Raw genomic sequence first — 24,006 nt, 5'->3', positions numbered from 1 at the left:
GTCCCTCCCCCTCCCACCAAGACAATCCTTGCTTTTATAAAGAAAGACAAGCTGGGTTTGGAGGAAGATGGTGGAAGAGAAGTTGGAGCCTAAACAAGCTCTCATCTAGAAAGGAGTTTGAGTGTTCTAGTGAACAGTCCTAAGCTAGAGAATCACATCAAGTGTGTCATCACAGTACAGAGAGCTTGGCCAGAGAGGGAAAATCCAGGCAAGGAGACAGATTTAGTGTTTGCCGGTAGCCATGGATGTGGCTGCTGTGGCAGCAGCGGCAGAGGCCATAGCCACCACATCTACAGAGAGAGTCCGGGACGAAGGATACAGACACTGTGGACAAGAGGATTATACTCAACACCAACAAGAACTGACAAGGAGCAGATACCTTTATCCTGCAGACTGCAGACCAGAGACTGTCCAGGAACCAAGACTCTCCTCCTTACTCCATCTCAGGTAACTGAGGAGGGAAGGCTGTACCTCCCCCACCACTGGAGATCTCAATTTTTGATACTGACAACGGCTCCTTTGAGCAGCTAGCTCCAACTTGGGGCTAGAAAGAAAAAAAAAGAATCATTTAGCAGGTCACAGCAACCTGACCTGACCTTCCAGGCTCAGGCCCACCCAGGGGAAAGTCACCTGCTCCCGCAGAGAAATCTCCACCCCCAGAGGAGTGACTTTCTTCACTGAGTAAACAGAACCAGAGCCTGCCCCTCCCTACAGCAGCCTAGATAATCCATCGAAATTCAGTAAACATAAACCCTAAGAATGGCTACTGGATGGGATCTGTGAGTGTCTCAGGAGCTATCCCCTCAGGGAAAAGCTACTGTTTGCTGAAAGGCCTCAACCCTACCCAGAATCTTGCCTCATCACAGCATCTCCAAACTAGAGGAAAGAGCCATCTCCCTCTTTTGTGATACTCAAAGAAGAGCTCCCTCCCACTGAACTAGCCTGGGAAGAGGATCACAAAATCCTGCCTAACACAGAGCATTTTTATGCCTGTTCAAACAAACTGACTTAAGAAACCAATCAAGCCACAAGAAAACCAAGCACCACAAGCAGACCAGAGACTACACCAAGACATTGGTTATGGACAAAGGGGAGATACAGGATCTTCCCATTCCCTCCCCCCAAAAAATCAAAGAATTTTTTGTTTCTTTTTTAAAAAAAATATTTTTTTAAATTGTTTCCTATTAATCTTTTCTTTTCATCTCATAATTTTGATTTTAGGTGCACAGGTGTGCGTGCTTTTTAAAATCTCTTCTTGATATTTTGGTCCTTTTAAAATATTCTTTTCACTTCTTTTCTCTTTCTTTCTTTCTTGCATGACTTAATTGCTCTTTGCTCATCCCCAGATATATACCATCTTCAATTATTAGACCTTATCCCCCATTGTGTAATACTTAATCCAGAAAATCCTTAATAGCAATATTTCCTCTTTATACCTGTATAATTTTCAAGTATCTAATTTTAAGTATTTTTATTTTTTAGTTTTTCATGTTTCCTTTCTATCTCTCCCCTCCTCTCAACCTATCCTTTCTTCTCTCAATATCATTTCTTTCAACTTACATCATTTTTAAGTGTTTCACTTTTTAAATTTTAAATTTTGGTTTTCTTCATTTTTTTAATCTCTCTTCTATTATTCTGTCCTATCCATTTCCCTCTCTGAAGTTAGGACTTGGTTAAAGTCACTCTCCTTTTACCTCTCCACATCCCTCTAGTCCTATTTTCCCCCACATTTCTCCATAAACCTAAGAATTTCTGGTTTGCCAAGTTCTTCTTTGCTGTTTTTAGCCCATTAAACCATAGTTGTTTGATGTTGAATAGATTGTATCTGTTGAACCAGATTGTATCTGCTGCCATTTTGACTGTGCAACTACAGGACTCTGGTTGATGTGGCCTTAAAATATTGTTCTAGCACAAAATTTGTGTTACTTTCATACCAAATGGGCAGAACAAGCCTGAAAACCACAAGAAAAAATGGCAAGTCCAGGTAGCATAACTCCCATCCATGATAATCAGGTTACAGAATAGTTAATGAATAATCCAGAGGAGAGTTTGGAAAATGCTCTACAAACATTACTGGTAAACATGGTAAACGAAAAGATTGAAAACCTGCAACGGACTCAGTGTGAGTGTGATAGGGAAAAAGATGAGGCAAACCAATGATTAATACAGGAATTTCGTGAGCATGAGGAAGCTACTCAAATTTAATACAAGAATTGTCTGAGCAGGTTGGGAACTGTCATAGAGAAATAAAGGAATTGTGTGAGCAGGCTGAGAACAGTCAGAGAACTACAGGAATAGGGTGAACGTGAGGAAACTAATCAAAAAGTAAAACAGGAATTGCGAGAGAGGGATGAGAACAGACAAAGATGAATAGAGACATTCATGGAATCCATAAACAGACAATTGAAAGAATTCAGGGACACCACAAAGGGAATGCTGAATGGAGCCCAACAGAAGGAATGGGAGTCCAAGGAAACCATAACCAATCAACTAAGTGATTTGAGAATAAACACTGAACACCAAATTAAGGAAATAAAGACGTTCACTCAAGATCTAAAACAAATTTCCAACAAAGAATTGGAAGCCATCAAAGCCGACCATGTAGAAGGAAAAGAAATAAAAAAGAAAGTAAAAAGTCTTGACAATAGGTTAGACCATGCATAAGATCAAATGTTGGGTATTGAAGAATATTGAGTACAGAGAAAGAACATAAAACTATCCAAGACAAATCCAAAAAATATGATAGATCTATTCAACATTTGGAAGACACCATCAGAAGGCCTAATCTGAGGATAATGAGTGTAGAGGAGCAACTAGAGACAAAAGTTAATGGTCTAGGAAATTTGTTTAACAGGATCCTAGCAGAGAACTTCGCAAACATGCAAATATATAGGCTTATTCAGATACAAGAGGCTTTTAGAACCCCAAATAGACCAGTACAGGACATCCCACCACCACATTATAATCTGCACAGGATCATTCACAGTGCTGATGGAGACCTATGCATACAACATAGCCTCCTCGTATAAGAGGAAGACACACTGATGCTCCTCCTCCCAGGCTCTCCAAGAACGTCATCAGCATCCACGAGTCCATGAGAGGGAGGACAATGGTGAGCACTCATCCAGGAGGAGAGCACTCATTAGGAGAGGATCCGCACCAAGAGGAGAACACTTGCTCACCAGGAAAAAAGCACTCATGAGGAAAAGAGCACTCACCAGGGTGAGTAAGCCTTTGTAACAATAGTTTTACGGCCTCCTATAATCACCCCAAATATGTCTGCATACCAGGATGAGATCTGGAGGACAAATAGCTGCCTCAATGACATAGGATGGGAACAAGCCCTACATCAGCCCAAGTGTCTCCCTAGACATCACCCTTACCAGCATATCCCTCAGGGCTGCTTACCTGAGCTATTCAGGTCTTGACCAGGCCTCTTTGTGCCCAGGTGTCTACCCAGAAACCTCACAGGGACACACTTTTTACCTGCCTGCTCTGCTGCTACTGCATCTGTAGAGAACTTGGAACAGAAGTGGAAAAGTCCTTCCACTCTCTAAGAAATGAAGTTCAAAGTCCTCATGCTGGAAAAGATGGTAGTGTTTCTCCCCAAGTCTTCCATGGCCAACATCCTTCTGGAAGGCAACGTAAGGTCAGAGCCAACCTCCCACACTCCATTAACTGTTGCAGACAGCAGAGTTTTGCATAACCTCTTCCCCTAAACCCCCTCTGAGCCCACAGGCACAATCCCCACAATTATTTGAGCCAGAACTGTCTGTTTCCAAAGGGAAATGAGGCATATAAGCATGCCACCAAGTCCATGTGAGAACTGGCCCCCATCGAAGCACAGAACGGGCCACAAGAAGAGGTGGTCAGCAACCCAGTGGCACAACCCTCACAGGAACAACCACCAAACGTATGTTCTCTGGGAGTCAGAAACAAGGCATGCAAAGGCAGGACAAGGGCAGTGGTTAAACCTGAACATCCAGTCCACCACTTCTTCTAACTTAGAGCTACACATCCACGATCAACAAGCCTCACAAAACTAAACCTCAGATGAAGATTAAGGAAATTCTAGAACACAGGGTATACTTTAAGAGTCAACAATATGAACATTGAAATGTTCCAAATCCAAGATAGAGAATTAGAAAAACGATCAAAGCAAAGGGATCCCTGCTGTTGAAACACTGATCAGTATTAACACTTAAATGGTATGACATCCTAAAAATGAACACACCAAAGAAAGATTGACACAAGTAATCTTTGCAAAAAAAATGATTTTTTTATTACTGTTGAAGTCAAAGGCAAACTTGTATACCTAATTTATAGCTCTGTGTTAACAGAAGTGGAAAAAGCCAATCTGGAGCATAATTCAAGATCAAAGCAGGTTAAACAGAGGTAGAAATAGAGAAGAAAGAACAGAGATCAGGTCAGATGTATAAGATCTTGCAGCCACTGTAGGATCTGGTTATTCCTTCCTGCTAACTCATAAATTAATGAAAAACAATCAGAAGGTAAAAGAAGGTAGGCTAATCAGCAAGCATAGTGTAAAATACAAAGAATCTTGTCCTAAAATCTTCTCTCACCAAGATATTCTTAAGATTTAAAAAATTCGACTTCTTTGCGTATGAAAACTCATTCCTGTAATTTCAGCTCCTTGGGAGACATAGGTAGAAGGAAGGAGGGAGTGAGAGCATATCAGAAGAATAAAGCAAAGGAGCCAAGGTGAGAAGTGTGGCTCAGAGGTTGAAGTGCCTGTATACCAAGAACAATGCCCTGGGTTCAAACCCCAATACTCCTCCCGAAATTAAAATAAATGAACCAGGCACCCCATAATCCAAGCACTCTCCTGTCAAGAGGCAGGAGAATAGCTTGTCCAAAGTCCTGCCTAAGGTACCCAGGAAGAGAAGAGTGTTTTTTTTAACCTCTTAATTCCCCATTTAACAAGAGCTTTAGCATCAGTTCCCCCATACACAGCACAAACTAAAAATGGGGTGCGAAGAGAGAATGGACACATGAATACATGTATGTGGCCAGAGACAACTGAACTCTGTCAGCCCCCTTCTAATCATAAATCCATTCAGTTGTCAAGACTGGATGAGAACCACATTTTCATTAGTGCTTTCCTACACAATGTTGACACCTGCCCGGGCTAGCCCACCAGAACAAAACACTGGGCATGTTCAACTTCGGGGCACCCAATCCCTCCAGTCTAGCAACATGGTGCCAGGGCAGGCTGCATACCCACTTCATCAACTCACAGCCCTTGTGGCTGCTCCTGCCCACTGCCAACTGCCCAACGCATTTCCTCAGCAGCACACTGGGAGTTAAGCACACTGCTCCTATAACATGGCAAAGAAATGAGCCCAGTGTGGTGGTGCCCTCAGGAGGAAGTGAGTTGAAGGATGTCCTGCACTTGATTGAGACACTATCTCATTTATCAAAAAATAAAATGTCTTTCAGAGAAACATCTACACATGGCCAGGAAGCCTGCCACCCATAGCCTGGCCACACCAGTACCCTCATGAGTCTACTTATTGGAGTGAACCTTCCAGTGGGCCACCCTGAGCTCCAAGGGAGCCCCTTCAATATGGAGTGCACAGCTCAGAACATGCTGAGCCTCTAATGGGGGGAATGCAAATGGCAGGGTGTCTGGGCAGACTAGGTCTAGGAGCTGAAGGCCAGACATTTTCTGGGTGAAGGCCCAAAATCCAACTGGCTGAGGCTGGGAAAACCCCGGGGTGAGGGGCCAAAGGTCTGCCAGCCCTGGTGTTAGCGAGGTCAGGGGCCAAGGTCCAGACATGGTCTCAAGGCTACCTGGGCAGAGGGGCTGGTGTCCAAATAGGGTCTTGTGCCACCCAGGGTGAGTGGCCCAGGGCTGGTGGGTGGGATCTGCAGGCACTTAGAGATGAGTTACCAGGGCCAACAGGTGTCCCCAGGCAGCTGAGCTGAGGGGCCAAGGGCCTGGCTGTGGTCTCGGGATCAGGGGACAGTGTTTCCTAGAAGTCCAGGAAGAGGGGTGCAGGGCCAGCGGTCTCAGGAAAGGCCAGGCTAGGCCCATCAGTCAGCATTTTACCTTCCTTCCCAGGACCAGTACTCCACTGCATGCACATGCCATGTTCTGTGGGTACAGTCCACTGTGTGTAAATTCTATACTGTGTACACATGCTGTATTCTCTGTTTACAGTCCCCTGGGTGTCAGTACTCCCCGGTGTGCACATGCCATGTCCTTTCTGTACAGCCTACTATGTGTAAATATTCCACTGCATGTACAGGCTGTGTTCTCTGTGTACAGTTCACAGTATGTAAGTACTCTATTGTGGGCACAGGTGTTCTCCATGTACAGTCCACTGTGTCTAAATACTCCACTGTGTGCGCATGCTGTCTTCTCCATGTATAGTTCACAGTGTGTCAGTACTCCATTGTGTGCACACATCATGTTCTCCGTGTGCAGCCCAATGTGAGTCAATATTCCACTGTGTCCACATGTCATATTCTCCGTGTACAGCCCAAGGTGTGTAAATACTCCAATCCACGTGCATGTGGTGTTCTCTGTATACAGTCACCTGCAAAGGGGTTCTTAGGGTGCTTCCAGCTTCTTTGACTATAGTGAACAATGTTGTATGAACATAGGTGTATCTGTCCCTGCCTTCTACTGTTGGCATGCACTTGGGAGCTAGAGGTGCCTACCATCTCCCCGCACTGCCATTTGGGGACCAAGCCTCTGCTCTATAAACCTCTGGGACACTCTAAGCACATCACCTCTTAGAATCTAGCACGATCAGACCTCTTCATTTTTGTCATTTTAATAAATTTGAAGTCGATTTTGATCCACATTTCCCTAATCACTAGAGTTGGGCATCTTCTCCCTGTACTTCTCATGATATCCACAGTGTCTTTTGTTAGCTGTCAGACACATTTTGCCCAATTATTGTTATTGTCACCTTCAAATAGTTTTACAGAAGAGTTTTGAATTAACGTGTCCATTTATCTGCACAGCCCATCTTGTACAATCATTCTCCCTCCATCAGTTTTTCTCTCTCCACCTATCACAAACCCACCTATCTCATTCAGTTTCTAAGTTCCATTTTCACATACATATATTGAGACTGATATGTACATTCTCCCACCATTCTCTCTATTCACTTCCCTTCCCATTAGCATCCACCTGTTCTAGTAGTTAAGACACATTTCAGTTTCCTGATATTCATTTTTGTTAAACTATTATCTTTTTGATGGGGTTATATCATGGAATCTCACTCCAGCTTATACCATATTTTAGTCAGTTTGATATGGAATGTATATATATATATATATATATATATATATATATATATGCTTTAGATACATATCATGCCAGCTTATACCATACTTTAGTCTGTTAAGACATGTATGTACTTTTATATGTTAGTTTTAGATATAAGATCCACATGTGTTCCAGGTGATGGTGGCTCATGTCCATAATTATAGTCACTTGGGAGGCTGAGGTCTGATTGTGGTTCAAAGCCAGTCAGGCAAGCAAATCTGTAATATTCTTATCTCCAATTAACTACCCAAAAGCTAGGAATGGAGTTGTAGCTCAAGTGGTAGAGGGCTAGCCTTGAATGTAAAAACTAAGGGACAAGACCCTGAATTCAAGGCCCTGTACTGGCAAGAACAACAACAACAAAAGTTAAAAGAGATTTGCATCTTAGAGAAGACATGAGCTCCTTATCTTATGGAGCCTGGTTGCTTCACTTCAGATCCACCATTGCCCAACCCCCCCCCCCCCAAAAAAATTCTTCTGTGTGTGTGTGTGTGTGTGTGTGTGTGTGTGTGTGTGTGTGTGTGTGTGTAAAATGATCCTGGGGCTTAAACTCAGGGCCAGCTACCTTTAAACCACAAGCAGAATCAGATCTCACCATCCTGAATAGCGGGGATTACAGATGTGCGCACGAGCCCAGTAGAAGTATATATTTTACTTTTTTTTATACAAGAGTCTAAAGTTCCCTGAGTCCCATAAAAGGCTTTACGTTTAGACTCTTGACCATTGTTGGAACTGTTAAGACTTTGGAGAGTCTTGAAGATTTTGCCTTGTGAGAAGAACATGAGCCTGCAGGGCCTAGGGGCAGAATGTTATATCCTTAATACGAAGTGTCCCCCACAAGATAATATATTCAAGGCATATTGCACAACTAGTGCCACTATTTTGTGAGACTATGGAAACTTTGGGAGGGCAGGCTGGAGGAAGTAGGTTACGGGGGAGTGGTGGTCTTTAAAGAATTTACAGGGTCTCCAGTTCCTTATCCTTTCTCTGCTTCCTGTCCTTCGTGATGTGGGCTGCTCTACTCTACCCCACCCTCAACCATGATGAACTAACATCTCTAAACAAAACAGACAATTCTTTCCTTTGTTCCTGTGAAGTATTTGGATATAACTACACAAAAATTACCAATGCAAATATCTCAGCCATACATGATGATTGGGCTTCCAAAAGAAGGAACTGACATCCAAATGCTGACTTTGTGGTTTTTTTATTCTAGCTCAAAACTTCTCAAGTTTTACAGAGCACAGGAATTTCCTAGGGATATTATAGAGTATAAATTCATATTTAGCAGCTCTAAGGTAGGCCTGAAATTCTGCTGGTCAACAAATCATCCTTGGAGGAGGAAGTTATTTGCTTACTTCTGAACACAAATTTGAAATAGAAGTAGAATGGAAGCCAAATTCCAGTATCATAGACAACCCAACCTTATCATGGACATGGTATAATTTTAAGATAACAAAACAGTATTTTGGAGGATCTAAGTATCTTGTCTGTCCCCACTAGCTCCTTTATATAATTTGGATTACTGATAGAATTATGGATCTATACAGAAGTTTGCTTTACAGGTGTTTCTGAAAACCAGTGCCTCCAGATAGCAATATTATTTGTTCCTTTTTTAAATTATTTTTTAATTTTTAATTTTCATTTTATTGTAAAAGTGCTGTACAGAGGGATTACAGTTACATAAGTAAGGTAATGAGAACATTTCTTGTTGAACATTGTTACCCATTCCTTGGTTTTTCTCCCACTATCCCTTCCCTCCCCCACTACTCCTCCCTCTCCAAAGTTGTAAAGTATCTTTGTTGCACTGAGTCATCCTCTGTCCTTCTTTCAACATTTTGTTATTCCCCTTCTGTTTCCCCAAACAGATAAACGTATACACATAGGCCTTTTTCTTCCTCCTCCTGCTCTTCATTCATTTCTATTTTTATTTTTTGGTTGGTTGTGTGGCTTCAGTTTTTTTTTTTTTTGTTCAAGGTGGTGTTCTACCACTTGAACCATACTTCTCTTTCTGGCTTTTTGATGGTTAATTAGAGATAAGAGTTTCATGGACCTGTCTGCATTAGCTGGCTTCAAACAGCAATCCTCAGATCTCAGCCTCCTAAATAGCTAGGATTACAGGCTTGAGCACTGGTTCCCACTATTACTGTAGACAGGTCTTCCCTTATTTGCAATATCTAGTATATGTATGAGTTAAGCAGAAAAGGTCAGATAAGGTGATGTTAGGAAAATGAACCCTAAGATATGTATTTTAAATGTATTTTTCCTTTCATGCATTTGTTTCTAATGCAATTATATGATTATTTCTTTGTTGCTTTGTATGTTCCTCCCCCACAGTATAACCCCTGCTTTCACTGTATTTGATGTCGGTATAATTTGTGGAGGGGAAGGGGAAATACAAGTCATTTAAATAAGGATACAGGTGGACCTGTTGCAACAATGAGAAGTACAAGTTGTCATGTTGAAAACGAACTTTACAACTTGGGGGGGGGGGACAGAGGATTGGAAGGGATGGGAAGGGTAAACAAAGGAGGAGGCTACAATGCTTGATAAGAAATGTACTCACTATCTTGCCCACGTAATTGTAACCCCTCTGTACAGTATTTTCACAATAAAAAAAAGAACAGATTGCCCTACTGAAACACCAAATTTTAGCTCAGTGTTTATCACTAAAACACCACAGACTCAGAACAGTCTCTCTGGACTGAAGGACTTAGCTCTTCCTCTTAGAACACTCATGCCACAGAACATGGGGATATGAAGGCATCCATGTCATTAAGGAGATACATGGATTTCACAAGCAGATCACAAGTATCCAATGACTGGCATTTAGTAGGCACAGTACAAGGTTAAGCTGCAATTACCGTAAAAATAAACAGTGTCACATCCACGTGATTTTGTGATGTACCTTGTTGAATTTTTTTGCCTCTCCTGAAGCTTGAACTCAGGACCTGGATGCTGTCCCTGGGCTTTTGTGCTCAAGACTAGTGCTCTACCACTTTTGCCACAACTCCACTTTTGGCTTTTTGTGGTTAATCAGAGATAAGAATCTCATGGCCATTCCTGCTTGGACTAGGTTTGAACCTTCAACTTCATATCTCAGCCTCCTGAGTAACTAGCCAACCTAGCCCTTTATATAATTTTAACACATTAAAAAATATTTGCCTTGAACAAAGACACACAACAAGAAATTCATTCATCCAGACAATAAATAATTACAGAATGAAAGGTGACTTTCAAGGCACTGAAGCTGCTCTTCCTTGTCTCACCAAGATGTAATTGAAAGGAGTAACTACTGAGAGTTGAAGTCTCAATTGAATTAAATTCTAAGTCTATCTGAAGGTTGTGGCACCCATGCTTGAATGTAGAGCCTGGGCACTATCCCTAAACTTTTCAGCTTAAGACTTGAGCCATGGCTCTCCTTGGGGCCTGTTTGGTGTTTCATTGGAAATGAAAGTCTCATAGAGTTTCTGCCATGAGCTGGCTTTGAACTGCAATTCAGCCTCCTGAATAACTATGACTATAGGCATGTGTCACTGGTATTTGGCAATTTTACATTATATTTAATGAAATTCTTGAAACCCAAAGCATTATACATTTTGTGTACAGTAGAGCTTCACTGTGTATCCATTGGTGGTAATAACCACTGGGATATATGTGATATTACATATATATTTTTTACATTATGGGAATGTGTGTATTTACTTATAATTACTACAGATCATTTTCACATCTTGAGTTATTTGATGTTTGCATAATTGACCACTCAAACACGGTGTTTTAAATAACTCATGCTAATGCAGTGTGATTGTATTTTGTGAATGTATTTAGGATTGCAACTTCCAAGCAGACAAATGATCAGTAAAATATGTGAGACCTATTATAAGGTCTACATTAAATTCAGAAACAAGTGACCAGATAATATCAGCAACAGAAAACTTATCTCCATTTCAGCCATCCTAAAGCTGTTCTTAGTCCTAAAGCAAATAGGATTGATTTACTTACAGTTATTATGGTACTTTGTGATTGGAAAATTAAGATGCAATGCTCATAGGACAAGCCCTAAGAACTTGTATGCTAACCTTGCTGGAAGGAAAATAGGAATAATTGGGGAAGTGGTCTGACTCCAGAAGTCCAATGGGAAGCACTTGGTGTCATGTCCTCAAGGCCATTTCCTTGCACTAGGAGTCATGTCTTCCTTGCACTGGGAGTTAGAAGAGGACTCAGTCTTTTTTCTCAGTGTGCAGAATAAGACCTAAGGTCCATAACAAGAAGCACAGGTGCCTCCTCAACCACACACTAAATACCAAGTACAGGTCTGTTGAATGGCTAAGTGAATGCATAACCTTCACAAAAGTGTTGCGGGCAGGGAATGTGCCCCAAGCTCCAAGGGGTTACAGGATGGCTGCAGACAATGGATCTGCAGCCTGGGTCACCTGCACCCATCTGTGGTGGCTTTGCCCCTGGCCCACTTCTCCTGAACAAGGGGGTGGGCACGGAGGTGGCATTATGTAACAGCCGCCTGGACTGTGATTGGGCTTTCTAGCGCACAGGCTGGGGAAGGAGCTTGTCCCTGTGTGCTGATTGGCTGTCTCATGGTAGTTGGGCGGGCAGTGGTAGCGGCAGTGCAGGGGCGGGGAGTGGGAGGGACTAGAATGATTCTGGAAGGGAGGGCAGAGGCAGGCAGCCTGAGGTCCTCACCACAGGCTGCCCTGAGCCTTGCTTGCTTGGACTAGCCCACAGTGGCCGCGGCGGGATAAGGGGGCACTGGGGTCCCCTGTGGTCGTCACCAGCACCTCAATGCAGGAGAGCTTTGGCGGGGTGTGGCCAACCATTTCCACCAGCTGCTGGACAAAGAGTCGAACCTGTTCGATCTCCTGTACCAATCGCTGGTGCCAGCAGCAGGTGCAGCTCCGCATGCAGGAAGAGGTGGCAGTGGCCCCAGGCGTCCAGCATGGCCAAGCAAGGCTAAGCACTGCGCCCAGAGCCAGGCCAGAACCTCGGTCCCCAGACCGGGCATGGGCGGCGGCCGCAGGGAATCCCAGAAGGAGCTTAATAGCTTCCCTGCGCCCGATGTGCCATGGCCAGAGAGCCCTGGCTGGGTATGCAGGTAGGAGAGGAGGGGCGTGGGGCACAGGGCCACCTGGCCAGCAGCCCTCATCCACTAGAAGAGCCTGAGGCACTATGCACAGCATAGTGAGCACTCTGGAGGCATTGTACAGGCTGAGAGCATTCATGGCCACAAAGGTGGTGCCCCGGGTGGCTCCGAAGTTGAGCAAAGTTGGGGGGTCCTGGACCTGTGCCCAAGTCCTGAGCAGGCTCGCACTGCTGCCACCACCAGCCCGGCCTGTGTATGGTGCTGAAGAAGATTGGCATAAAGGGAAGGGGGCGTTCTGGAAAGGGAGAAATGCAGGTGGCAGAGCATGGGGATACCGGAGGGTGCAGGGGCCGGTTGGGGGGGGGGGAGGAGGAAGACGAGGGCATGGCTGCAGTTCTCCAGCTGGAGCTGGCCTGGCAGCACATGCAGCCCTGAATCACCCCTGATTGCTCTAAGACAGCATTCCTAACCCTGTCAACCCCAAGCTTCTATATGTCTCCTGCCTCATCAGACCATGACCTGGTGCAAGAAGGGGAAAGGCGCCTCAGAAAGCACTTCCAGCTGACCCGCCCTGGCCTAAGGCGCCTGCACCTGCATCCAACTTATTCCCTGAGTGCTGAGTGAGGTGTGAATTTGTCATGAGGTTTGATGTGTAGTTTTCATGTTTATGAGTGTTGACATTAGCTGTGTATTTGTCACTATGCTGAGTGTTGATGTTAGGTGTGCAGTTGTAACTGTTAGGTTAGGTATGTGGTTGTCACTGTTCTGAGTACTGAGGTTAAATGTGTAGTTGTCACTTTTTTGAGTATTGATGTAAGGTGTGCAGTATTCACTGTTCAGACTGTTCTGAATGTTGAGATTAGGTGTGTGGTTGTCACTATTCTGATTACTGAGGTTAGATGTGTAGTTGTCACTGTTCTGAGTGTTGAAGTTAGTTGTGTGGTTGTCAAGGCTAGGTGTACGGTTGTCAAAGTTCTAAGTGTTGAGGTGAGGTGTCCAGTTGTCACTGTTTTGAGTACTGAGGTTTTAGGTTTAGTTGTCGCTGGTGTGAGTATTGAGGTTAAGTGTGTAGTTGTCACTGTCCTGAGTACTGAGGTAAGGTGTGCAATATTCACTGTTCAGACTGTTTGGAATGTTGAGGTTAGGTGTATAGTTGTCACTGTTCTGATGACTGAGATTAGATATGCAATTGTCACTTTTTTGAGTATTGAGGTGTGGTATGCAGTTGTTACTGTTCTGAGTGTTGTAGTTAGGGTTGATGTCATTGTTCTGAGTGTTGAGGCTAGGTATGTAGTTGTCACTGTTCCTAGTTTTGAGGTTAGGTGTGTACTTGTCACTCTTCTGAGTGTTCAGGTTATGTGTGTAGTTGTCAGTATTCTCATTGTTGAGGTTAAGTGTGTGGTTGTTACTGTTCTGAGTGTTATGGTTAGGTGTGTGGTTTCACTGTTCTGAGTATTGAGGTTAAGTGTGCATTTTTCACGGTACTGAATGCTGAGGTAGGTGTTCCATTGTCACTGTTCTGAGTACTGAGGTTATGTGGTAGCTGTCACTGTTCTGAGTACTGAGTTTAGGTGTGTAGTTGTCACTCTTCTTAGCATTACAGTTGATGTGTGGTTGTCAGTGTTCTGAGTACTAAGGTCAGGTGTGTGGTTGTCACTGTTCTGAGTACTGTGGTTAGGTGTGTGTTTGTCAGTGTTCTGAGTACTGAGGTTAGGTTTGTAGTTGTCACTGTTGTGAGTACTGAAGTTAGTTTAGTTGTGCAATTGTCACTGTGCTGAGAATTGAGGATAGCTGTGTAGCTATCACTGTTTCAAGTATTGAGATTAGGTGTGCAGACATCACTGTTCTGATTATTGAAGTTAGGTGTGTAGTTGCCACTGTTCTGAGTGTTGAGGTTAGGTGTGCAGTTGTCAATATTCTGAGTGTTTTGGTTAAGTGTGTATTTGTCACTGTTCTGGGTATTGAGTGAGGTGTGCAGTTGTCACTGTTCTCACTGTTCTGAGTGTTGAGGTTAGGGGTGTAGTTGTCACTGTTCATAGTAGTGAGGTTAGGTGTGCAGTTGTCCCTCTTCTGACTGTTCTGAGTGTTGAGGTAAGGTGTATAGTTGTCACTCTTCTTACTGTTCTGAGTATTGAGGTTAAGTGTGTAGTTGTTACTGTGTATTGAGGTTAGGTGTGTAGTTCTTACTGTTCTGAGTATTGAGGTTGGGTTTGTAGTTGTCACTGTTATGAGTATTGATGTTAAATGTGTAGTTGTCATCATTAGCAGAGCTTATTGGCCTATTCCTGGCTTGGTCAATACTTGTGCACTGCTTCTGGGCATCAGAGTCTCATTTCTCTTTTCTGAGGTCCTCTGGAGGCTGAGATGAAACTGAGGATCAAAGCCAGCCTGACAGGAAAGTCCAGGAGACTCTTACCTCCAGTTAACCATGGTGGGGCTGTGGTTTAGTGGTGGAGTGCCAGCCATGAGCCAGAAGTCTTGAGGGACAGTGCTCAGGCCTGAGCATGCACATGTGTGCACACAAACATGTGCATGTGTGCAGACACACACGCAAAGTGTGAGTTCCAGCCCTGACGGAAAATTTTAAGTACTGGCACCTTGACTTGTGCAAATCACAACTCACAAATGAGATAATGAACATTTTACCTTACTTTTTCTCAAATTAGATAAATACAAATTTAAACGAGGCAATGCTTCTCAATTTATTTACTTATCTATGTCTTTTTGGCTGTAATAGTTTGAACTGATGGCCTCATTATTATTCAGACATAGCCATCTCCCTATGCTTCCTACACAGCTGAGATTAGAAGTGTGTGCCATCATGACTTCATGTCTAGCTTCATTTTTTTATACAAATGCAAATGCTGTGTCCTTTATAAGAGTGTGACACTGAAGCTAATCCTGTTAATAAGCTGAATTTTCACTTTTTAATCTAAAAATATATTTTGTCATTTTTTCTTATAGTATTGAGTATCAAACTTGGGGCCTCAAGCAAGCCAGGCCAGAGGACTTTACTAATGAACTACAGTCATACCCTGTGTTGGAAATTTTAAACATGTATGACATTGACTGAAGACTCTTTATTTTTATGTTGTCAGCACTGTGAATTTATATGAACAAATTTAATTACATAAATGCACAGTGCTGTTTCTTTTTTCAAAAATTACGTGATATAAAACAGGGATGCAGTCTACTTCCTGCTTGACATTTTAATCTAGTGCACTTACCAGTTTATCCATTTAAAGTCTAGGCAATCTGGCTTTTGAGATCTATATTTAAAAATTTTGAGTCAATGTTATAGTTAGAATATCATTGTATTTCTTTTTCAAGTGCATAATAGCAGCAAGCACCTCATTAATTTCCATTTATGTAGTTACTGTACTAAATTTATCTGTAATGAGTGTTAGTGATCTACAAAAATTCCTGTTAGCCCTGTTATGAAGTTCTGTGCTTTTCTATACTCAAAAATTTCAAATTTAGTCTGAAGATTGAGTGAATGCTTAGCATAGACAAATGTCGAGCACTTTGGAACATGCTTTTGACATACACCAGAAACATTAATCCTCCAGAATGTGGAAATCAGACGCTTGCCCAATGGAAATGGAGGTTTTAATGTACTAGATTGTCCAAATCTGTACAGAAACCTTCGCCCTTTGCTCAGTATATTTTCGAACCATCAGAGGCTGATTCAGCTTGCTTTCCTCAGCTTTTAGAGCCTAGGAAAATCTTGGAGCCAAAATGCACCTATTTTATGGGAACTCTTGCTGGAAATTTTACTGTATTCTTTTTCTTCTCTAGGCTTTTGTGTAGATCCGTCATCAAAATGCTTATTCTAGCCTTTAACTGGAAAGGGCTGGTGAAATGCAAGGTTTGCATTACCTACTCCAACGTGCTGTTCCAGCATGGAAAAGCAAGGTGGAGTCAATTGCAGTCTTGACCTCTTACAACTGATTTCTGGAGGAAAATATCTGTCACTATTAGCTTTGGTCTTTGGAGATTTAGAGGGAGAATGTAAGATTTGCAGGATATCAGTAATTATCCTAATATGTAGCCAATTTTATTTAACACTTTTCAATTTACATACAGAAATGATGGAAGTGACTTCATTATAAAGCAAGTTTAACTGATATACTTAAAAATGAGTTAGCAGGAAGAAGGTAGAATAAGCACTGAAGTAATACTGTAGTTGAATGGAAATACTATAATGGTAAAACACAAACACTTATGGGTTGCAAATAGGAAATTCAAAGCAAATCTTTTAATTTTTCAGTATATTAACTTAATTTATTTAGGTGCTAGTTGTAGGTCGTGAATCCTTGGCCCCTAAGCTTTTCCTTTTTGCTTACGGCTAGTGCTCTACCACCTGAAGCCACAGTTCCACATGTGGCTTTCTTGAAGTAACATAACTTTTATGCCCAGGTTGGCTTCGAACTGTGATCCTCAAATCCCATCCTTATAAGTAGCTAGGACTACAGGAATGAGCCTCCAGTGCCCAGGTTCAACTTGTTAATTTTTTTTTGGGGGGGGGGGTTATGAGGCTTGAACTCAGGGCCTGAATTTTGTCCCTGAGATCTTTTGCTCAAATCTAGCACTCTACCACTTTGAACCACATGTTAATTTCAGTTTTGATGATGGTCAATTGGAGATAAGAGCCTCATGGATTTCCCGTCTAGGCTGTCTTTGAACCATGATCCTCAGATCTTGACCTTCTGAATAGCTCGGGTTACAGGTGTGAGTCACCACTACCTGGCTCAACTTGTTAATGAACTTAGTGACTTCTACCATTGATTTCAAACACCCCTTCTAATTTTGTTGATCTGATTTGTTTCTGCAGTAGAAGTATCCTCTATGAAAATACCATTAAGTGATATAAATTAGATTTAAATATTTATAGATATTATAGGATATTAAAGCCATATCAGAATGAACTTAAATCTCTTGCACAATATTTGACATTCAAAAATATTTTATGTTAAAAGTAATTATGTAATTTTATGTTTGTGACGTACAAACAGGATTTTTTTTTAAGATCTGATAGTACTTATTTGTGTTAGACTATAAAGTTTAGTTAGGAAATATTAGTAAGAAACATGAAAAAAATCCTGTATTTTTTTTATTTTTTATTTTTTTGCCGGTCTTGGGGCTTGAACTCAGCATCTGGGTACTGTCTCTGACCTGCTTTTGCTCAAGGCTAGTGTTCTACCACTTGAGCCACAGCACCACTTCTGTCCTTTTCTGTTTGTGTGGTACAGGGCATCATGCATGCTAGGCAACAACTAAACCACATGCCCAGATCTATGCCTGTATTTTTGATGTGGATACATGAAAGGAATTCAATGAGATATACACTCATTATTCAAATAAATTTTAAGATTTTCTATCTGAACTGTCAATGTGGAATAAGCACTCCTAAGGGAAATAAAAAGAACTATAATAAAAGTTATAAGTAATAGTTGAGGAGACCTTTCAAATGTAAGGGTGAATAAGATAATTTTGGAATACAAATAAGAAATGACAACGTTCATATTTACTAACTTATGAGATTGCTTCAAATATAGGCTTTGATTGTACATTTTAATGTATCAGAAAAGAAAAGACTAGAGAGGGCTAGTACTTTGTCCTTGTTTCACCTGAATGCTAGATTCTCAAATGGACTGAAAAAGATGCCTACTTGAGTGAGTTGGAAACTGAGTTGAGGCCCACAGTAGAGACAAATGGCAAATATATAAATCCCATCAAAGAGCAAGAAAATGTGTTTTAAAATACAATTTTAACTTTAGTCTAATATTGTACTTTAAAGTACAATCTAATGTACTGGTATGTATCTACTTTTCTGGATGAAGTTTAGAACTATGGTTTCATAAAGCTGCTTTTGAAATGTGAAATGAAGTTAATTTATTAAAATATGTTAATAGAAGTCACCTTTAATTAACTAGGTGTGCTGCATGCCTTTGACCTTAACACTCAGGAGTTTTTTATTTTTTTGTTTTTTTTTTTGGGGGGGGGGTCCGGTCATGGGGCTTGAACTCTGGGCCTGGGTGCTGTCCCTCAGCTCTTCAGCTCAAGGCTAGTGGTCTACCACTTGAGCCACAGTGCCATTTCTGATTTTTTCTTTTTGTTTATGTGGTGCTGAGGAATTGAAACCAAGACCTCATGCATGCAATGCAAGCGCTCTACCATTGAGCCAACTTCCCAGCCTCAACACTCAGGAGTTTTGATACAGAAAGGTTATGAGTTCTAGGCTAGTCTCAAACATATGTAACTACCTTATTTCAAAACACAGTAACAAAAAACAGAAAGAAAAAGATACCTATAATTATACGGTTTACCTTATACTCTCTAAGACATAAGTGAAGTCATAATAGTCATAAAGTTTTATTAAAAATAAAGAAATTCTAGGAAATAACATCAGCAACTCCTCCCCCCCGCTCCCGAAATTCTCAAGCTTTTCCAATAGTTTTCCAATTGGTTTGTAGAACAATGAAATATTAAGGAACCTACAGAATTTTACCAGTGCTGTCATGGATGTTGTGTTTTAGCCCTCTGCTTTGACTCTGAGAAGAGGGGAGGAACAAGGATGGAATGACAGCCCCGGAACAGAGGTAATACTTGATAGAGAGAATGGAAATCCTACAGGGAATATCGACTGTCTGAGACCGAGAGGCAGGCAGACTTTACAGTCGAGAAGTTTTCAGATGAAAAGTATGTACCACAGTCCACAACTTGGAGGGTTGGGGAGCCAAAGGAGTTTTCAGAATAGCCAAAAGCTTTTGTGAACTTTCCATATTACAGATCTTAGGAATATTTTGCTAGTGTATGTAACAAGTCATTATTATCTGAGATGACACCTGAAAGATATTCATGTATTTCAGAGCTTACCTTATATCAAGATTCAGGACCAGTTGTATAATTAAAACTAAATTGTGGAGGTGGGCACTGTTGGCTCAAGCCTATAAACCTAGCTACTCAGGAGGCTGAGATCTGAGGATTGTGGTTCAAAGCCAGCCTGGGCAGAAAAGTCCTTGAGGCGCTTATCTCCAATTAACCACCAGAAAACAGGAAGTGGTAGAGTTCTAGCCTTGTGCTGAGCAGCTGAGGGAAAATACCCAGGACCAGAGCTCAAGCCTCATAACCAACAAAAATAAATAAACAATAAATCAACTGTGGGCTTCAAGATACTTTATTGGTAGAGCATTGGTAGAACACTTCAGAATGTACAATGCCCTAGGATTAATGTCTAGTAGCACTGTAAAGGAAAAAAAAATAATTTTCTTGTAACTATGAGAAGCACTCAGTGCAGTGTTTCACACCAGTTAACTTAGCTGTTTTGCAAGACACCACTTGGAAAAAATTATATTAAGTGAAGTAAACCAGGCCCAAAGAAACATAGGTCCCATGGTTTCTCTTATGTGCAATAACTAGTATATGTCTGAGACAAGCAGAAAATGTCAGATAAGTGATATTAGGCAAAATGAACCCCAAGATAAGGATTCCAATGTTTTTTTTCTTGCTTGCTATTGTTTTTAACATATTTATAAGATGATTTCTTTGTCGCTTTTTATGTCCCTCCCTCACGGTATAACCCCTGCTTTCATGTATTTGATGTTGGTATAATTTGTGGAGGGAAAAGGAAAAAACAAATCATTAAAATAGGGATACAGTTGGATCCAATGCAACAACGAGATGTATAAGTCGTTATATCAACAAAAGAACTTTACAAGTTTGGCCTGAAGGAAGTTGGGAGATGGGAATGGATGGCAAGGGGAAACAAGGAAGGAGACAACAATGCTTGATAAGAAATGTACTCATTACGTTGCCCATGTAATTGTAACCCCTCTGTACGGTATTTACACAGTAAAAAAAAGCTGGGTGTGGTGGTACATGCTTGTCAACTATGTGGGAAGCATAAATATGGGGTCCAGGCTGGCCTAAGCAAAAGCAAAAATACAAATATAACGAAATAGCTGGACGTTAGTGGCTCACATCTGTAATACTAGCTACCCCGAAGGCTAAGATCTGAGGATCACAGTTTGAAGTCAGCCCAGGGAATAAAATCCATAATATTTTATTTCCAATTAGCCAGACTAGAGATGTGGCCTAATAGAGAAGCAGCTGTGAACAAAAAATGGTAAGTAAAAGCTCAAGGTCCTGAGTGTAAGCACCAATACTGACACCCTAAAAAAATAAAAAAGTAAATAATCGAAAGGGACTGGAGGCGTTGTTTAAGTAAAGTGCTTTTGTAGCAATCATACAGCCCGAGTACAGGAAAACACCACCAAAACAGATGAGTGCATTGAATTCTTTAAAAATTTACTTTGAAGTTTTAGACTAAGGAGCTAATTTTAGAATAGGGTATAATTAGGGTTTTGATTTAGCATCATGAATTCAGACTCTTAGATTAAAACAGATTCTTAATTCTATGATCAGCTAAGTAGGCTATCATGAGACATGTGAAGAAAAGTATAGTATGATGTATGATACCAATCTCTGGAAAGTTCGCTGGTGTGAAGTATGGCATAAGGATGGTGCATTCTACCATGTCTCCTGAATCAGAGCAGAACCTTCTACAAAGGTAGCTATTATTTATCTTATGCCTCCTGTTAGCAAGATAGATCTGTGTCCAGGGAGTCAAGGTTCTCAAAGTGTTTTGACTTCCTGACTACCAAATTTATTTAGGACCCTGTCCTAAACAGTGTCTAAGCCAAAGAACATAGCTATGTAAGGCTGGAGTGAGGAGCCTTTTTCTGCCAAAGGCCATTTGGATATTTATAACCTGTCATGTACCAAATGATTTTTCAGGTCTTATATGGCCCATGGGTCAAGTGTGCCTCACCCCTGCTAGAGTCAATTAGAACTAAGTAAATAAAGCACAGACAGCATATCTGAAGGGGTGTACATATGATGACTAACTAGAAGGGACACATAAAACAGCAATCCACAACCAGGTGGATCTGCCACAAGGTTGGAGAAAGTTCTGGAATCGCTCACTTTATTTTTTTTATTTTTTGGTGATTATTTCAACTTTTCTCTGTAGTGGCCACTTATATATATGAAAAGCCACTTAGATCAGAACTACTTTTTTAAAATGTTTATGTGTTTTTTCTCTATTCAGACTTTTATTCTATGGAAAAAATGAAATTTTTGTTCAAAGGCAAAAACCCTTGATGCCATCATTTTTAAAAAGTACAGAACTTTAAAGAGTAAAATTGAACATGTCAGCTTTTGAATAAAATGCATCCTGATCACTGTCACCCCTTTCATCATTTCCCTATCTCCCAAGACCACCCATCTACCTTTTCTTTTTTTAATAATAAGAATGGTAGCCTTGAAAAAGATAGATATTTTTGATATGAAAATCTGTGAAGTGAAATAACATATGTAATGGTAGGCATACAGGGATATGAGAAAATGGAGTGACCATTTTTCTTTTAAAATAATTTGATTTATAAAATTATTGCAAGAATTATATAAAATATTCTCTTATACACTTCATCTGGATTCCCTAAATATCAACTTGTTAACATATTTGCTTTATCATTCTCTCCTTTTCCAAATACATACTTTTCTCTTTTGTCATTTGGAAGTGTGATATGTGAGTGTTCCTTCATCCCTAAATACTTTATGTATTTGCCAAAAATTATGACACAATTATTAATATTGATATAGCACTGTTGCCTGATTCTTTAAATTATCTAATTGCCTTAAAATTTTATGAGGTCTTCTACCTTCTTTAATCTGGAATAGAGTGTAGACCAGTTGTTTTTGTAACACACACCATGGTTTGTGTTTGTCTGATTTTTTTCCTGGAGGAACACTGCCATTTGCTTTTGGTAGGAGCACCAGAAGTGGTATCCACTCAATGGGTCATGTGAGAAATACATAGGGAAGGCACACTTTTTATTTCTTGTCTTGGGCCTTGAAATTGATCTGGGTACAGCTGTCCCTGAACTTTTCGCCTCAAGGCTAGTACTCTACTACATTGAGCAACAACACCACCTCTGATATTCTGGTGGTTAACTGGAGATAAGGGTCTCACGAACTTTCCTGTGCAGGCTTGTTTTGAACCACAATTCTCAGATCTCATCTCCTGAGGAGCTAGGATTACAGATGTGAGCCACTGGCACCCAGCTCAGGATTCTTGATTCATATATTATTTTTCTGCCTTATGTGTTTGAGTTTGTCAAATGTTAAACTTCTTGAGTACAAGACTATTTAATTTTTATCAAGTTTTAAAATGCAGAAAACCTGGTGTTGTCTTAGTAATTATGAGGCTGAAGCAGGATAATTTCAAGTTCATATCCTGGGTTAGATTAGGAAGACCACGTTTCAAAAAAAAAAAAAAAACCCAAAACAATAACCACAACAACAAAAGGGAAAGGGGAAAAGGTATCACAGGGTACCAGATCACAGGGATGATTTTAGGTTTGGTTTCTATCATTAATGTATTTGTGAAGATTTTGGTGTTTTGTTGTTATCTGATCTAGATTTCTATGAATGAAGGACTTATTTTCACTGACGTTACTTTCCATATATGTGTTTGCTATTCACGTTTTGGGTAGACTTTTTTTTAAGACTTCTGTTTTACAAACGACCTAGAATAACCAAATCAATTATAAGTAAAAGAAACAACACAGGACGGATCACGATACCAGATTTCAGGCTCAAATACAGAGCCATAATAACAAAGACAGCTTAGTATTGGCACAAATACAAACCCGAAGATGACTGGAATACATTTGAAGATCCAGAAGTAAAATCACATACCTATAGTCAGCTGATATTTGACAAAGAAGCCAAAGACATACAGTGGAAGAACTATTGGTGCTAGGAAAACTGGGTGGCCACATGCAGAAAACTAAAAGTGGACCCCAACCTGTCTCCATGCACTAGCATCAACACAAAATGGACTGAAGACCTTCACATCAAACCTGAATCTCTGAAACTACTGCAGAACACAGTAGGAGACACACTTGAACTTACAAGCACAAGCTGGAACTTCCTGAACAGTGTCCCAGGGTCACAACAAATTGGAGAGACTAGAAAAATGGGACTACCTTAAAATAAAAAGTTTCTGCACAGATAAAGTAATAGCAACCAAACTAGAAAGACAGTCAACTAATTGGGAAAAAAATATTTACCAGCAATATACCAGAGAAAGGATTAATATCCATTATATACAGGGAACTCAAGAAACTACCCCTCCCAAATTTAACCAATCATTAAATGGGAAAGCAGCTAAAGAGTGGTAGAGCGCTTGCCTTGCATGCATGAGGCCCTGGGTTCAATTGTTCAGCACCACATAAACAAAAAGAAAAAAGCCAGAAATGGCACTGTGTTTCAAGTGGTAGAGCGTTATCCTTGAGCTGAAGAGATGAGGGACAGTTCCCAGGCCCAGAATTCAGGCCCCATGACCGGACCCCCTCCAAAAAAATTGCAGTACCTATATACAATGAAATATGCAGCTATTAGAAAGGACCAAATAATGGCATTCACAGGGAAATGGATAGAACTACAGCAAATCATTTCAAACACGGTAAGCCAAGATCAGAGAGACAAATGGCACATGGTCCCTGATATGTGGATGTTAAATCCAAAATGCAAGGAT

General features: G+C 41.0%; 1 long non-coding RNA gene across 1 annotated transcript; it reads right to left on the bottom strand.

Annotated features, from left to right (window-relative positions):
* Positions 1-3,009: 3,009 nt before the first annotated feature.
* On the bottom strand, positions 3,010-23,480 carry LOC122099195. The gene is made up of 3 exons (XR_006145865.1): positions 23,218-23,480; positions 12,957-12,962; positions 3,010-3,020 (listed from the first exon to the last, which is right to left on the bottom strand). It is a non-coding gene; the product is annotated as an uncharacterized LOC122099195 (long non-coding RNA).
* Between the last annotated feature and the right edge of the window lie 526 nt (positions 23,481-24,006).

The sequence above is a fragment of the Dipodomys spectabilis genome, unplaced genomic scaffold (genome assembly GCF_019054845.1).
Source record: "Dipodomys spectabilis isolate Male_0828 unplaced genomic scaffold, ASM1905484v1 ptg000505l, whole genome shotgun sequence".
Taxonomy (NCBI): Eukaryota; Metazoa; Chordata; class Mammalia; order Rodentia; family Heteromyidae; genus Dipodomys; species Dipodomys spectabilis.
This window is presented reverse-complemented; position numbering and strand designations above follow the sequence as displayed.